This window comes from Hyla sarda, chromosome 7 (genome assembly GCF_029499605.1).
Source record: "Hyla sarda isolate aHylSar1 chromosome 7, aHylSar1.hap1, whole genome shotgun sequence".
Lineage (NCBI taxonomy): Eukaryota > Metazoa > Chordata > Amphibia > Anura > Hylidae > Hyla > Hyla sarda.
Window position 1 is genome coordinate 208389015 of NC_079195.1, and position 17429 is coordinate 208406443.

The following is a 17429-nucleotide window of genomic DNA, read 5'->3' on the forward strand; positions in this document are numbered from 1 at the left end:
AGGACAGTGCACTGTGTATAGTAGATAACACTATAGAGGACAGTGCACTGTTACAACTGGATCTGGATAGGTTGGAGGTTTGGGCTGGGAAGTGGCAGATGATGTTCAACACTGATAAATGTAAGGTAATGCACAGAGGAAAAATCTGGGCTGGGATTATGTATTAAATGGGAGAACACTTGGGACGACTGATATGGAAAAGGACTTGGGAGTCTTAGTTAACAGTAAACTTAGCTGTAGTGACCAGTGTCAGGCAGCTGCTGCCAAGGCAAATAAAATCATGGGGTGTATCAATAGGGGCATAGATGCCCACGACAAGGAAATAATTCTACCGCTGTACAAATCACTAGTCAGATCACACATAGAATACTGTGTACAGTACTAGTCAGACCACACATAGAATACTGTGTACAGTACTGGTCAGACCACACATAGAATACTGTGTACAGTACTGGTCAGACCACACATAGAATACTGTGTACAGTACTGGGCACCAGTGTACAAGAAAGATATAGTGGAGCTGGAGAGGGTTCAAAGACGGGCAACCAGAGTAATACGGGGAATGGGAGGACTACAGTACCCAGAAGGATTATCAGAATTAGGGTTATTTAGTTTAGAAAAAAGAAGGCTTAGGGGAGACCTAATTACTATGTATAAATATATCAGGGGACAGTACAGAGATCTCTCCCATGATCTATTTATACCCAGGACTGTATCTATAACAAGGGGGCATCCTCTACATCTAGAGGAAAGAAGGTTTCTACACCAGCACAGACAAGGGTTCTTTACTGTAAGAGCAGTGAGACTGTGGAATTCTCTGCCTGAGGAGGTGGTCATGGGTAACTCTGTAAAAGAATTTAAAAGCGGTCTGGATGCATTTTTGTAGAATAATAACATTACAGGTTATGTATACTAGATTTATAGGGACAGAACGTTGATCCAGGGATTTATTCTGATGCCATATTTGGAGTCGGGAAGGAATTTTTACCTCTAGTATGAGGGTTTTTTGCCTTCCTCTAGATCAACTCAGTAGGGACTCATTAGGGTTATAGGTTGATCTTGATGGACTCTGGTCTTTTTTCCAACTTATGAACTATGTTACTATGTAGGCATTTGCCTAGGAGTTGTAGTTTTGAACATCTGGTGGTCCACAGTTTGGAAACCACTGTCCTATTAGTTTAGATTTTCAACCATTCTCGCGAAGGATACGTGTAGTAGGCATCTGCCAGGGATTTGTAGTTTTTTTTGAACATCTGAAGGTCCACAGTTTGGAGACCACTGTCCTATGGTTTTGGGTTTTCATCATTCATTCTTGCGAGGGGTAAGCGTAGTAGGCTTCCGCCTAGGAGCTGTAGTTCAGAACATCTGGAGGTCCACAATTTGGAGACTACTGTCCTATTGTTTGGGATTTTCATTCATTCTTGTAAGGGGTAAGCATAGTAGGCATCTGCCTAGGAGTTGAAGGTGTTGTTTTTTGTTTTTTTAACATCTGGAGTAGAGATGAGCGAACTTACAGTAAATTCGATTCGTCAGGAAAAGTCATCAACTGCCGAGCCGAGAAGTTCGTGACGAATCAAATTTACTGTAAGTTCGCTCATCTCTAATCTGAAGGTCCACAGTTTGGAGACCACTGTATAATTGTTTTTAATTTTCATTTATTCATTCTTGCAAGGGGTAAGCGTAGTAGGCCTCTGCCTAGGAGTTGCAGTTTTGAATATCTGGAGGACCACATTTTGGAGACCACTGTCTTATTGTTTTAACCCCTTAAGGACCGGAGGTTTTTCCGTTTTTGCATTTTCGTTTTTTGCTCCTTGCCTTTAAAAAAATCATAACTCTTTCAAATTTACACCTAAAAATCCATATGATGGCTTATTTTTTGCGCCACCAATTCTACTTTGTAATGACGTCAGTCATTTTGCCCAAAAATCTATGGTGAAGCGGGAAAAAAAATCATTGTGCGACAAAATTGAAAAAAAAACGCTGTTTTGTAACTTTTGGGGGCTTCCGTTTCTACGTAGTAAATTTTTCGGTAAAAATGACACCTGATATGTATTCTGTAGGTCCATACGATTAAAATGATACCCTACTTATATAGGTTTGATTTTGTCGGACTTCTGGAAAAAATCATAACTACATGCAGGAAAATTAATACGTTTAAAATTGTCATCTTCTGACCCCTATAACTTTTTTATTTTTCCGTGTATGGGGCGGTATGAGGGCTCATTTTTTGCGCCGTGATCTGAAGTTTTTAACGGTACCATTTTTGCATTGATAGGACTTATTGATCACTTTTTATTCATTTTTAAATGATATAAAAAGTGACCAAAAATGCACTATTTTGGACTTTGGAATTTTTTTGCGCGCACGCCATTGACCGAGCGGTTTAATTAATGAAATATTTTTATAATTCGGACATTTCCACACGCGGTGATACCATATATGTTTATTTTTATTTACACTGTGTTTTTTTTTTATTGGAAAAGGGGGGTGATTCAAACTTTTAATAGGGGAGGAGTTAAATGATCTTTATTCACTTTTTTTTTTCACTTTTTTTTTGCAGTGTTATAGGTCCCATAGGGACCTATAACACTGCACACACTGATCATTGTTATCCCATAGGGACCTATAACACTGCACACACTGATCTTCTATGTTGATCACTGGTTTCTCATAAGAAACCAGTGATCAACGATTCTGCCGCATGACTGCTCAGGCCTGGATCTCAGGCACTGAGCAGTCATTCGGCGATCGGACAGCGAGGAGGCAGGAAGGGGCCCTCCCGCTGTGCTGTCAGCTGTTCGGGATGCCGCGATTAGCCGCGGCTATCCCGAACAGCTCGACTGAGCTAGTCGGGAACTTTTACTTTCACTTTTAGCCGCGCGGCTCAGCTCTGAGCGCGCGGCTAAAGGGTTAATAGCGCGCGGCGCCGCGATCGGCGCTGCGCGCTATTAGAGGCGGGTCCCGGCTTCACTATGACGCCGGGCCCACCATGATATGACGCGGGGTTACTGTGTAACCCCGCGTTATATCAGAAGAGCAGGACCAAGGACGTACCGGTACGTCCTTGGTCCTTAAGGGGTTAAATTTTCATTTATTCATTCTCGTGAGGGGTAAGAGTAGTAGGCCACTGCCTAGGAGTTGTAGTTTTAAACATCTGGAGGTCCACAGTATGGAGACCACTGTCCTATTGTTTTGGATATTCATTCAGTCCATCTCCTAAAGCAGTGGTCTTCAACCTGCGGACCTCCAGATGTTGCAAAACTACAACTCCCAGCATGTCCGGACAGCCAACGGCTGTCCGGGCATGCTGGGAGTTGTAGTTTTGCAACATCTGGAGGTCCGCAGGTTGAAGACCACTGTCCTAAAGGGTAAGCCTAGTAGGCATCTGCCATGGAGTTGTAGTTTTGTACATCTGGAGGTCCACAGTTTGGAGACCACTGCAGTAAAGCATGGCAGCAATCGATAAATCTTGGTAAAGACCAAACCCTGTGGGTTCTCCAAGGACAAGCTGTAAAATACAAGCTGTAAAATTTTTGAACATCTGGAGGTCCACAGTTTGGAGACCACTGTATTATTGTTTTTAATTTTCATTTATTCATTCTTGCAAGGGGTAAGCGTAGTAGGCCTCTGCCTAGGAGTTGCAGTTTTGAATATCTGGAGGACCACATTTTGGAGACCACTGTCTTATTGTTTTAAATTTTCATTTATTCATTCTCGTGAGGGGTAAGAGTAGTAGGCCACTGCCTAGGAGTTGTAGTTTTAAACATCTGGAGGTCCACAGTATGGAGACCACTGTCCTATTGTTTTGGATATTCATTCAGTCCATCTCCTAAAGCAGTGGTCTTCAACCTGCGGACCTCCAGATGTTGCAAAACTACAACTCCCAGCATGCCCGGACAGCCAACGGCTGTCCGGGCATGCTGGGAGTTGTAGTTTTGCAACATCTGGAGGTCCGCAGGTTGAAGACCACTGTCCTAAAGGGTAAGCGTAGTAGGCATCTGCCATGGAATTGTAGTTTTGTACATCTGGAGGTCCACAGTTTGGAGACCACTGCAGTAAAGCATGGCAGCAATCGATAAATCTTGGTAAAGACCAAACCCTGTGGGTTCTCCAAGGACAAGCTGTAAAATACCTGATAATTCCAGGTGGAAGGAATGGTTGCAAGGACGTACAATGTACAAAGAACATCAAATATATAAAGACTCAGATGCAACAGTCTGTTAATCCTAAATACCATCGCAGGTCTCTTGAAACCAGACGGCGTTCAATAATTTCTCTGTTTTACGCACTTCGCTGACACGGCCTCAGAGGCAGCTCCGGAGTAATTGCTCAGTAACAAGAGCCTCATTGATTCGGTAACATTTCACAGCGAGCGAGGAGCAAGCCCAAGGAAAGCTCTTATACGACGTGCAAATGACCTCACACTGAGATCTCTTTTTAATATTGTCCTTAGACAGCGCATTCAAACTGCATATTCAGACCAATACAATATTGAGGGACGTGATGACAGATTCCTGTTTAGCTCGGGTTGGAGACGGAACGTGATTTCGGTTCCAAACAAATCCACCCTGTCTCTAAGGTTACGCGTTCATAATGTGTTCTTAAAGGTCACAGAGCAGCACGAGTTCCTAGATAACAAAGAATGAAAAAGTTATAAGAAGGTCAAGTCCTGGAATTGAGGTACAGGTTCACTTTAAGAATGGCAGTCTGGTTGTGTAGTCTGGAGCTTCCCCTATAACAGCAGTCTGGTTGTGTAGTCTGGAGCTCCCCCTATAACAGCAGTTTGGTTGTGTAGTCTGGAGCTCCCCCTATAACAGCAGTCTGGTTGTGTAGTCTGGAGCTTCCCCTATAACAGCAGTCTGGTTGTGTAGTCTGGAGCTCCCCCTATAACAGCAGTCTGGATGTGTAGTCTGGAGCTCCCCCTATAACAGCAGTCTGGATGTGTAGTCTGGAGCTCCCCCTATAACAGCAGTCTGGTTGTGTAGTCTGGAGCGCACCCTATAATAGCAGTCAGGCTGTGTAGTCTAGAGCACTCCCTAACAGCAGTCTGGTTGTGTAGTCTGGAGCTTCCCCTATAACAACAGTCTGGTTGTGTAGTCTGGAGCTCCCCCTATAACAGCAGTCAGGTTGTGTAGTCTGGAGCTCCCCTATAACAGCAGTCTGGTTGTGTAGTCTGGAGCTCCCCCTATAACAGCAGTCTGGTTGTGTAGTCTGGAGCTCCCCCTATAACAGCAGTCTGGATGTGTAGTCTGGAGCTCCCCCTATAACAGCAGTCTGGTTGTGTAGTCTGGAGCTCCCCCTATAACAGCAGTCTGGTTGTGTAGTCTGGAGCTCCCCCTATAACAGCAGTCTGGTTGTGTAGTCTGGAGCTTCCCCTATAACACCAGTCTGGATGTGTAGTCTGGAGCTCCCCCTATAACAGCAGTCTGGTTGTGTAGTCTGGAGCGCACCCTATAATAGCAGTCAGGCTGTGTAGTCTAGAGCACTCCCTAACAGCAGTCTGGTTGTGTAGTCTGGAGCTTCCCCTATAACAGTCTGGTTGTGTAGTCTGGAGCTCCCCCTATAACAGCAGTCTGGTTGTGTAGTCTGGAGCTCCCCCTATAACAGCAGTCTGGTTGTGTAGTCTGGAGCTCCCCCTATAACAGCAGTCTGGTTGTGTAGTCTGGAGCTCCCCCTATAACAGCAGTCTGGTTGTGTAGTCTGGAGCTCCCCTATAACAGCAGTCTGGATGTGTAGTCTGGAGCTCCCCCTATAACAGCAGTCTGGTTGTGTAGTCTGGAGCGCACCCTATAATAGCAGTCAGGCTGTGTAGTCTAGAGCACTCCCTAACAGCAGTCTGGTTGTGTAGTCTGGAGCTCCCCCTATAACAGCAGTCTGGTTGTGTAGTCTGGAGCTTCCCCTATAACAGCAGTCTGGATGTGCAGTCTTAAGCACCCTCAATAACAGCAGTTCAGTTTAGTTGTGTAGTCTGGAGCTTCCCCTATAACAGCAGTAAGGCTGTGTAGTCTAGAGCGCCCTCTAACAGAAGTCTGGTGGTGTAGTGTGTAGCCCCAGAACTAGGGAGATTATCAGTGGTCCTGTGTGTTCCATTATCTAATAATTGCTCCCAAAGTTGATTTCTTCACACCAAGCTGCTTGCCTATTGCAGATTCAGTCTTCTCAACCTGGTGCAGGTCTACAGTTTTGTTTCTGGTGTCCTTGGACAGCTCTTTGGTCTTTGCCATAGTGGAGTTTGGTGTGTGACTGTTTGAGGTTGTGGATAGGTGTCTTTTATACTGATAACAAGCTCAAACAGGAGCCATTAATACAGGTAAGAAGTGGAGGACAGAGGAGACTCTTACAGAAGTTGTTACAGGTCTGTGAGAGACAGAAATCTTGCTTGTTTGTAGCATTTGCAACATAATTGCAAATAAATTCTTTAAAAATCAGACAATGTGATTTTATGGATTTTTTCTCATTCTGTCTCTCATAGTTGAGGTATACCTATGATGAAAATTACAGGACTCTCATCTTTTTAAGTGTGAGAACTTGCACAATTGGTGGCTGACTAAATACTTTTTTGCACCACTGTATATGGGCCCATACTGTAATTACACAGGTAGTCTTTGGGCTGTATGGAGGCCCCCAGAGGCGTAACTATAGTAACTATAGAAGTAGCAGTCACACCGGGGCACCTCTTGCCCATAAGGAAACACCAGTATTATAAATGGCACAGGGTAGACATGGGGTCCTGTTACAAATTTTGTATTGTGATACAGAAGCTAGAAGTTAAACCTCTGGAGGCACCATAAAAGGACATACCAAGTGCGTAACACGGGCATCATGCCTTTGGTTTTAAGAATAAACAGATTGTTGAGTCTGTATTTGGGTGTTTATTATGTAACCGGCCTCCAGCCCTGCGAAGTTGTTCCAAGTTCTTAGTGTTTTTCCTTAGAAACATTTTCCTCGCTGCATTTTCAAACCGTAGTGGTCGTGACGGCATGGCCACACCCCCTCCAGTCATGTCTATGGGAGGGGGCATGTCATCCGACACGCCCCCTCCCATAAACATGAATGGAGGGGGGGGGTGATGTGAGTTCACAAGGGGGCGTGGTCAAGACGTTACGATCACGGCTTCCGACTCCAATCATTCTGAACTAAATTTTCAGGACGCTGGAGCACCGGAGTACCCCTTTAAGTCCAGCATCTGTCTACCGGGAAATTTTGGAGCACTTCATGCTTCCTGTCCATTAAGTTGCATTACTGAAATACAATGGATTATTACACAATATTCTAATTTTTTGAGTTTCCCCTGTAGTCATGCCCCTGCCGTCACGGTTGAACAGGAATTGGACTGGTTGGATTTTTCCCATGGCGAAGCATCTCCAGCCACTCATCACTTTCCTTCATAGAAGTTGCACATATGAGGTTTAGGGTACGTTCACACTGTGGAATTTCGTGTGCGGAATTCCGCTCAGTGAACATTACCATCTGCGTGAATGGGTCTTCCGCGAGACCCGGTCCCACTGGGGAACTTCAGCGGCGAAATTGTTCCGCACAAAGGAAGAACATGTTCATTCTTTGCGCAGAAGTCCGCGAGCACTGCATAGCAGTCAATGGTGATGGCGCAGTGCCGCGCGGTCCTACCGCGGACATTCCGCAGTGTGAGCATACCCTTAGTCAAGCAAAACAAGTATGTTAAAGGGGTACTGCGGTGGAAAACATTTTTTATTTATTTTTGTCAATTACTTCTATTAAAAAAAATCTTTACCCTTCCAGTACTTTTTAGCAGCTGTATGTTACAGAGGAAATTATTATTATTTTTTTATTTCTTTTTTTTGTCTTGTCCACAGTGCTCTCTGCTGACACCTGATGCCCGAATCAGGAACTGTCCAGAGCAGGAGAAAATCCCCATAGCAAACCTATGCTGCTCTGGACAGTTCCTGACACGGACAGAGGTGTCAGCAGAGAGCACTGTGGACAAGACAAAAAAAAAAGAAATTCAAAAAGAAAAAAATTTACTCTGTAGCATACAGCTGCTAAAAAGTACTGGAAGAGTAAAGATTTTTTTTAATAGAAGTAATTTACAAATCTGTTTAACTTTCTGGCACCAGTTGATTTAAAAAAGATAAGTAAAACAAGTGTGTGGTTCAGTGGTTGTCCATCAACTTGTTTCTATGACCATCTTTAGGATACGGTGGATTTCATGAAGAATATATCAAACCATTGACGTGGTGTCTCTCATCGAAATTCTCCAGGAGGATTGACAGGCCTGGCTGGCAGGTCTCCAGGACAGCTGACTGACAGCAGGTAAAACGCTCTGAGATTGGAGAAGCCCCCATTCTTTTGTAAGCCGCATACTGGAGACTTACTAAGAGGCTGCAAAGTTTACCCAGCTCCTGACTGTTTAACGAAAGGATTTAGGCTTTATCAGAGGCCGGGGAACAATAGGTAAACCACTTCCATTAGTGGCCTCTTCCATTAGGCTGGTCCTGTTCGGTCTCACAATACACAGGTCTGTTTAACCTCTTGTTGCCTGAGCGCTAAAAAGACATGTATGCAGAGGTGGGACAAGATCTTACAATGGATTCCCCCAAACCCCTCAGTCTGAAGTTCAACACCATAGTTCTCAATTGGACGTATAGGGTGAGATTTATCAAAACCTGTCCAGAGGAAAAGTTTCCCAGTTGCCCATAGCAACCAATCAGATCGCTTCTTTCATTTTTAACAAGGCCTCTGCAAAATGAAAGAAGCGATCTGATTGGTTGCTATTGGAAACTGGACTTTCCCTTTGAACAGGTTTTAATAAATCACCCCCTTATTTATTTGCCCTCTTGTACCCACTCTTCCTACCTCTTATTTTCCCATTCCCCACCTCCATGCCCGGTGTAGAGGCCCAGTCCTCCATGTAGGGTTCAGTGTCCACCCTGCAATACATCTGGCTGATCCTTGAACTCCAACATCCCTCACATACTGTATTTTACCACAAATTGATAATTAAAGGGGTACTCTGCCCCTAGACATCTTATTCCCTATCCAAAGGATTGGGGATAAGATGTCTGATCGCGGTGCACCCCCCAATCTCAGCTGCAATCTATTGGTTAAACTTCGCAATAAGTGTTTAATTTCCCTGCAGCGCCACCACAGGGAAAGTGAAGCATTACACAAAGTTCGAATCAATGAATCATCTGTGTAAAGGTTTGTTCACACTACGGAATCTGCATGCGGAGATACTAATCTTGCATTGGAGTGAATGGGTCTTCTGCTGACCCATTCACGCTGCGGTATTCTCTGCATTGAAATTCACACACCGAAAGAATGATCACGTTCATTTTTTTTGTGTGGCAGAATTACAAGCGGACACCATTGCCGCCAATGGGGACGGTTCACCATTCGGCAGCGGCTGCTAAGACACAATCTCTGACCCGGAATATATCCGGGCAGAGATTCCGCAGTGTGAACGTACACTAATGCAGGACAGAACAGGTCCTCCAGAAAGAGACTTTCTTTGGTGTCACCTTGTATGGAATTGGCCGAACTATTAAAATGTAACATTACTGAACCCACATGCTGAATGGCAAAATTAAGAAAAAAAAATTTGTAACATCATATACCAGAAAAACTGAATAAAAACCAATAAAAAGTAAAACACGCCTGTGCATCTACTACAGATTACAGTGCCATAAATGAGCCCTCACACAGCTTTTCTGGTCCCCCAACTATTACTCTTATTCCTTTAAGGGGTACTCTGGTGGGAAAAAAAAATGTTTAAATCAACTGGTGCCAGATTTGTAAATTACTTCTATTTAAAAATCTTTATCCTTCCAGTACTTATCAGCTGCTGCATACTACAGAGGAAGTTATGTAGTTCTTTCCAGCCTGACCACAGTGCTCTCTGCTGACACCTCTGTCCATGTCAGGAACTGTCCAGAGTAGGTGCAAATCCCCATAGCAAACACATGCTGCTCTGGACAGTTCCTGGACAGAGGTGTCAGCAGAGAGCACTGTGGACAGACTGGAAAGAACTACACAACTTCCTCTGGAGCATACAGCAGCTGATAAGTACTGGAAGGATTAAGATTTTTAAATAGAAGTAATTTAAAAATCTGTTTAGCTTTGTGGCACCAGTTGATTTAAAAATAACCCTTTAACATACAGAAAATTCCCTCATCCAGGAGACCTCTATTTTGCACTATGATGACTTCTATAGCCAGATTAGCAATCCTGCGTATTTTAGGGATTAATACCAGCCCTCTATATGAAAAAAACTATTCCATTAGGAAACATCACTTATTCCTCCTTTAAATCTAGAACATTGTTTCCCAAGCAGGGTGTCTCCAGCTGTTGCAAAACTACAACTCCCAGCATGCCCGGACAGCCGTTGGCTGTCCGGGCATGCTGGAAGTTATAGTTTTGCAACAGCTGGAGGCACCCTGCTTGGGAAACACTGATCTAGAATGTCGCACATACTATACTTACCTTTATTATCCTAACATACTCTTATATTATTGTATTTGTTTCAGATATTGTGCCTTTTATATATTTGTATGAATTACTTACCTTCGTCGAGTAAATATATAGATATATCTTATGTGTCGTTGTGTTTGTTTTATGTTTGTTGTATCCGGTGGAAAACATTTTTATTTTTTTTTAAATCAACTGGTGCCAGAAAATTAAACAGATTTGTCAATTATGGACAAAGTGTATAACCAATCCTCAAGGATTCTACCCCGAAAGGTACATAATGATATTTGAATATTTTTGATATGTTATTCAAATATCATTATGTACCTTTTGGGGTAGAATCCTTGAGGATTGGTTATACACTTTGTCCATTATTTTTCATAATTCCGGCTGTTGGGTTTCGGCTTATAACCAATTATATCCTCGGATTGTGTTTTGCGAGTTGCACACATTTCTAGATTTGTCAATTACTTCTAGTACTTGAATTTATTTTCTGTTTGACCACAGTGCTCTCTGCTGACACCTCTGTCCATGTCAGGAACTGTCCAGAGTAGAAGCAAATCCCCATAGCAAACCTATGCTGCTCAGGACAGTTCCTGACATGGACAGAGGTGTCAGCAGAGAGCACTGTGGTCAAACAGAAAAGAAATTCAAAAAAGAAAAGAATTTCCTCTGTATTATACAGCAGTTGATAAGTACTGGAAGGATTAAGATTTTTAAATACAAGTAATTTACAAATCTGTTTAAAGAAGATATCCAGTGTTGAGAAACGTATCCCCTATCCTAAGGATAGGGGACAAGTTTCAGATCGCGGGGGGTCCGACCGCTGGGGCCCCCTGCGATCTCCTGCACGGGGCCCTGGCAGACCACGGGAAGGGGGCGTGTTGACCACCGCTTAGAAGCGGCGACTGACACGCCCCCTCAATACAACTCTATGGCAGAGCCGGAGCGCTGCCTTCGGCAATCTCTGGCTTTGCCATAGCAATGTATTGAGGGGGCGTGTCAGCTGCCGCTTCATGTGGTGGTCGACACCCGCTATCTGGCCAGCGAGCCGGGGCCCCGTACAGCGGTCGGACCTCCCGCGATCTGAAACTTATCCCCTATCCTTAGGATAGGTGATACGTTTTTCAGCACTGGACTACCCCTTTAACTTTCTGGCACCAGAGTATCCCTTTAAAGGGGTACTCCGCCCCTAGACATCTTATCCCCTATCCAAAGGATAGGGGATAAGATGTCAGATCGCCGCGGTGCCGCTGCTGGGGAGCCCCGGGATCCCCGCTGCGGCACTGCGCTATCATTACAGCACAGAGCGAGTTTGCTCTGTGCGTAATGACGGGCGATACAGGGGACGGAGCCGCGTGACGTCATGGCTCCGCCCCTCGTGACATCACGGCCCGTCCCCTTAATGCAAGTCTATGGCAGGGGGCGTGACGACCGCCGCGCCCCCTCCCATAGACTTGTATTGAAAGGGGCGGGCCGTGATGTCACGAGGGGCGGAGCCGTGACGTAACGATGCTCCGTCCCCTGTATCGCCCTTCATTACGTGCAGAGCGAACTTGCTCTGTGCTGTAATGATAGCGCAGTGCCGCAGCGGCGATCCCGGGGGTCCCCAGCAGCGGCACCGCGGCGATCTGACATCTTATCCCCTATCCTTTGGATAGGGGATAAGATGTCTAGGGGCGGAGTACCCTCTCCCCTCTCCCCAGCGTCTGGAACATTGAGTTCCTGAACGCTGTGTGCGGGTTTCCGTGTTCACGCCCCGCCCCCTCGTTACGTCACACCCCGTCATGTGACTTCACAAACCGCCCCCTCAATGCAAGTCTATGGGAAGGGGGCGCGACGGCCGTCGCACCCCCTTCCCATAGACTTGCATTGAGGGGGCAGGCCGTGACGTCACGAGGGGGTGGGGCTCAACACGGAAGCCCGCACACAGCGTCCAGGAACTCAATGTTCCGGTGTGAGGTGGAATTTTGTGGACGCTTGGGAACGGAATACCCCTTTAAGGAGGGTAGTTGACATGTAGATATGTCATTAATGTTTCCGGTAACACTGCAGTCACCTACTGCCTATTGTGGAGCGAGGGCGGCTCAGTGAGGCCACATCTCCATCTGCAGGATTGTTTAGGAAGGAGATAGAAAATCTGATACGTCTGCAGGTCTGGTTCTCCGTGCGGCCGTCCTCCAAAACATTCAACAACCAAAAAACCCCAAAATTGCTGCCGGGTTTGGCACTTTTGCTAAAGACAAGTGAAGATCATGAAATCCCAGCACAGGGGAAAAACAAACAGCCATTAACATTTATTATAAATTATATATATATATATATATATATATATATATATATATATATAACAGACATGAAAAAAAAGTAAAAAAGAAATTTCAATCACAATAAAACCCTAGAATCTGGTTACACGAGGAAAGCGCTGCCCACTAACTACAGTATTCCTTCCTTTCAGTTTGCTTTGGATGAAATCCCATAACTGAGTATATACCCAAAGAACAAGGCCTCCATTATAGATTTTAAGAGCTTAACAGAAAAACCCCGAGCACGAAACCAAAAGGAAAAGCCTTGTGAGGTGAAAGGGTTCTGCTGTTTTTAACCAGTTCCTAGCCGTGAAGTATCCCTTTAGGAACCAGTAGAAAAAAAAACTGTTGTCTTAAAGGGGTACTCCCACCCTAGAGATCTTATCCCCTATCCTTTGGGGACCCGCGCAGTATTGCATGCGGCACCCACCTGTTTTTTGTCCGGAAGTGCTGGAGGGTCTGAGTCACGACTAGAGATGAGCGAACTTACAGTAAATTCGATTCGTCACGAACTTCTCGACTCGGCAGTTGATGACTTTTCCTGCATAAATTAGTTCAGCTTTCAGGTGCTCCCGTGGGCTGGAAAAGGTGGATACAGTCCTAGGATACTCTTTCCTAGGACTGTATCCACCTTTTCCAGCCCACCGGAGCACTGGAAAGCTGAACTAATTGATGCAGGAAAAGTCAGCAACCGCCGAGCTGAGAAGTTCGTGACGAATCGAATTTACTGTAAGTTCGCTCATCTCTAGTCGCGACTACGGAAACAGATGTTCGTGACGTCAGGACTCTGCCCCCGTGTGACGTCACGCCCGTCCCCTCAATGCAAGTCTATGCACGCCCCCTCCCATAGACTTGCATTGAGGGGACGGGCGTGACTGCACATGGGGGCGGAGTCCTGACATCCAGCGCTTCCGGACAAATAAACAGGTGGGTGCCGCATGCAATACTGCGGGGGTCCCCAGCAGCGGGACCCCCGAGATCAGACATCTTATCCCCTATCCTTTGGATCCCCAAGTATCTCTCTCCGTTTCTCCCCCGCCGTCTTTTTTCAGGTCTGGGCGTGATCAGGGTGTCGCGCTGCCGGTCAGCCTATTGCCAGCTGAGGTAGGACATCGCTGTGGGTGGTGATTTACTGACCAGCAGCGCGACCAGGAAGAAGATGGAGGCGGAGGAACGGAGTAAGATACCGGGGGAGCGGAGGCAGGTAAGTCCTCTTTATTGTCCTATTTGCATGCAGCCCGGGCATTTTAGAAAAAATTTCTATGTGAGACATCTCCTTAAAGGAGATATCCAGTGGTGAAAACGTACCCCCTATCCTAACGATAGGGGATAAGTTTCAGATCGCAGGGGGTCCGACCGCTGGAGACCCCCACAATCTCCCGTACGGGGCCCGAGCAGCCCGCAGGAAGGGGGCGTGTTGACCACCGCACGAAGCCGCGGCTGACACGCCCCCTCAATACAACTCTATGGCAGAGCCAGAGCGCTGCCTTCGGCAATCTCAGGCTCTGCCATAGAGCTGTATTGAGGGGGCAAGCCGGGGCCCCATACAGAGAGATCACGGGGGGGCCCCAGTGGTTGGACCCTCCGGGATCGGAAACTTATCCCCTATCCTTAGGATAGGGGATAAGTTTTTCACCACTGGACTACTCCTTTAAAGGGCCTTATATATAGTGTGCTAAAATACAACCATGTAGCAGAATACAGCTACAATTATTTGCTATTTTGTGTTGTATTTAGCGGTTTTGTCTCCTAACAATGGGTGACACTCCCTTCTGGGGAATGTTATGGCTTGGCATATAATCCACAGTCATGTTCCACTTCTCATAGGTGGCAATGAGGAGCAAGTTTTTTTCTTTCCTCTGGAGGAGAGCTACTTTACGTACTTTTTTCCCATGGAGCATTGAATGGATTTTAAGACTTCATACCATAGTTTAGTAGCCTCCCCAAGGAGAATAAAAACCAGACCTGTTTTCCTTATCAGCTTTAAAGTGGTTGTCATGCGAAAATTTAGTTTTTTTTAAAAACATGGCCAGGCAACGTGAAAGGACCGAGCATCCACGTCATGGTCTTCAGTGTTGGTTTTTATCAAAATGTATATGCCCGCTAGCGACCTGATTGGAATGGGTCCCTAACTTAAAATAATGCGGTGCTAGATGGTGACCACTGCCATGACACCACTGCCCATAGGGGGATCGACCCAGTGGCCGAGCAGCCCCAATACATCAGGGACAGTCCGGAAGTTGAGGAGGAAGATAATTTAAAGGGGTACTCCGCCCCTAGACATGACATAGATGTCAGATCGCAGGGATCCCGTCGCTGGGGACCCCCAGGATCTACCATGCAGCACCCACCTTTAGCAGCTTCTGGAACCGCTGGAGGTCCATCTCGACCACGAGGACGGAGCATAGTGATGTCACGGCTCCGCCCCTGTGTGACAGCTGGCACGTCCTCTCCCATAGGCTTGCATTGAGGGGGCGGAGCCGTAACATCACTATGCTCCGTCCCCGGCGGGACCCCCGCGATAAGGCATCTTATCCCCTACGGGACCCTCGCGATAAGGCATCTTATTCCCTATCCTTTGGATAGGGGAGATGTCTAAGCGCCAGAGTGCCCCTTTAAACCCCTTTCCTTCCTCCTCTCCCTTGCGTGTCTGTCTTTCAATAAAGCTTCGGGCCTATGATCTCCCCTCCCTACACAATTTTCCCAACCTCCTTCCTTGATCGTGGGCCCCAGTGCTTTGTTGGTTGATATTGTACATACTATTGTTTAAAAAAATAAAGTTTTTAATGTATGCAGGAGTGTTAGCGTAGCATGAGGTATAGTGTAGGGAACCTGTGCTGTATATTTTGCTGTCATGCTATGTAAAGTGAATATATTACTTATGGTATATGTGATTGACGACTGATTACAAATAAAGTTATTTGAGGTGACACTCCCACCACCATGCTTGACTAGGCAGGACACATTTGTTTTTGTACTCCTCACCTGCTTGTCACCACGTAAACCAAATAAATGTATCTTTATCTCATCGGACCACAGGACATGGTTCCAGTAATCCATGTCCTTAGTCTGCTTGTCTTCAGCAAACTATTTGCAGGTTTTCTTGTGCATCATCTTTACACAACAGCCACACAAACCAATTTGACGAGTATGGTCTGAGCGCTGACAGGCTGACCCTCAACCCCTTCAACCTTTGCAGCAACGCTGGCAGCACTCATCCATCTATTTCCCAAAGACAACTTCTAGATTTGATGCTAAGCACGTGCACTCACCTTCTTTGGTCGACCAAGATGGGGCCAGTTCTGAATGGAACCTGTCCTATGAAATTGCGGTATGATCTTGACCATCGTACTCAGTAGAGATGAGCGAACTTACAGTAAATTCGATTAGTCACGAACTTCTCGGCTCGGCAGTTGATGACTTATCCTGCGTCAAATTAGTTCAGCCTTCAGGTGCTCCGGTGGGCTGGAAAAGGTGGATACAGTCCTAGGAAAGAGTCTCCTAGGACTGTATCCACCTTTTCCAGCCCACCGGAGCACCTGAAAGCTGAACTAATTTATGCAGGAAAAGTCATCAACTGCCGAGCCGAGAAGTTTGTGACGAATCAAATTTACTGTAAATTCGCTCATCTCTAGTACTCAGCTCAGCTTCAGGGTCCTGGCAATCTTCTTAAACATAGGCCATCTTTATGTACAGCAACAATCATTATTTTAGATTTTTTTTTTAAGATAATTAGAATTATTTGCCATGAAGTGCCATGTTAAACACCTACTCCTCATTCACACGTGAGATCTTGTAACACTATCTAGTCACATGACGCTGGGAAGGGAAAATGACTAATTGGACTAAATTTGGACATTTCCCCTTCGGGGTGTACTCACTTTTGTTGCTAAGGTTTAAACATTCATTGCTGTAGGAAAAAGATATAAAAATATTTACAAGAATGAGGGGGTGGACTCATTTATGGAGATACTGTACAACTGCTCTATGAAAGTAGTAGGTGCAAAAAAAAAAATATAAAAACACAAACAAAAAAAAAATCTTATCTTTAGGGAGACTCTCATAACAAATTGGACTTGGAAAAAGTAAACAATCCCTAAGGCCCGTTTTGACGCTGCCGTCGTGCCCCATCGGAGAACGTCTGTCAGGCACTTTTTGCATTAACGTACGTTCTTTTTGACGAGGCACAACAGGAAACAATGGGTCCCGACAGATCCCATTTACTGTTATGGGGTCCGCCGGGCGCCTTTGTTTTTTCGCCGGGACTAGTAGGAGGAAAAAACGTTGCATTATGTATTTTTTCTCCCGGCTTCCCCGACCGACGTCCCACTGCGTGAAAGAAGCCTTAAAGGGGTACTCCGCTTCTCAGCATTTGGAACAAACTGTTCCGAACGCTGGAGCTGACAGCTTGTGACGTCATAGCCCCGTCCCCTCAATGCAAGTCTATGGGAGGGGGCATGACGGCTGTCACGCCCTCTCCATAGACTTGCATTGATGGGGCGGGGCGGGGCTTCATAAGGGGGCAGGGCTATGACGTCACGAGCTCCCGTAGCCGGCTCCAGCGTTTGGAACAGTTTGTACCCCGGAGTACCCCTTTAAAATCGGTCATATGAAGCAGTAGGCGCCCTCAATGCTTTAAATATTTGTACATAACTTCTCAGAACCCATAAGAAACATATT

At 45.7% G+C, this 17429-nt stretch overlaps 1 protein-coding gene across 2 annotated transcripts in view; it reads right to left on the minus strand.

The window, feature by feature from the left end:
- FOXE3 (forkhead box E3) overlaps positions 1-17046 on the minus strand; it is a 65722-nt gene extending 48676 nt beyond the window's left edge. Inside the window, exon 1 of one of the 2 annotated variants that reach the window (XR_008846268.1) lies at positions 16631-17046. The gene's annotated coding sequence lies outside the window, so the exon portion shown is untranslated. The remainder of the gene's footprint in view (positions 1-16630) is intronic. The other variant, XM_056530141.1, reaches the window with a different exon arrangement.
- Between the last annotated feature and the right edge of the window lie 383 nt (positions 17047-17429).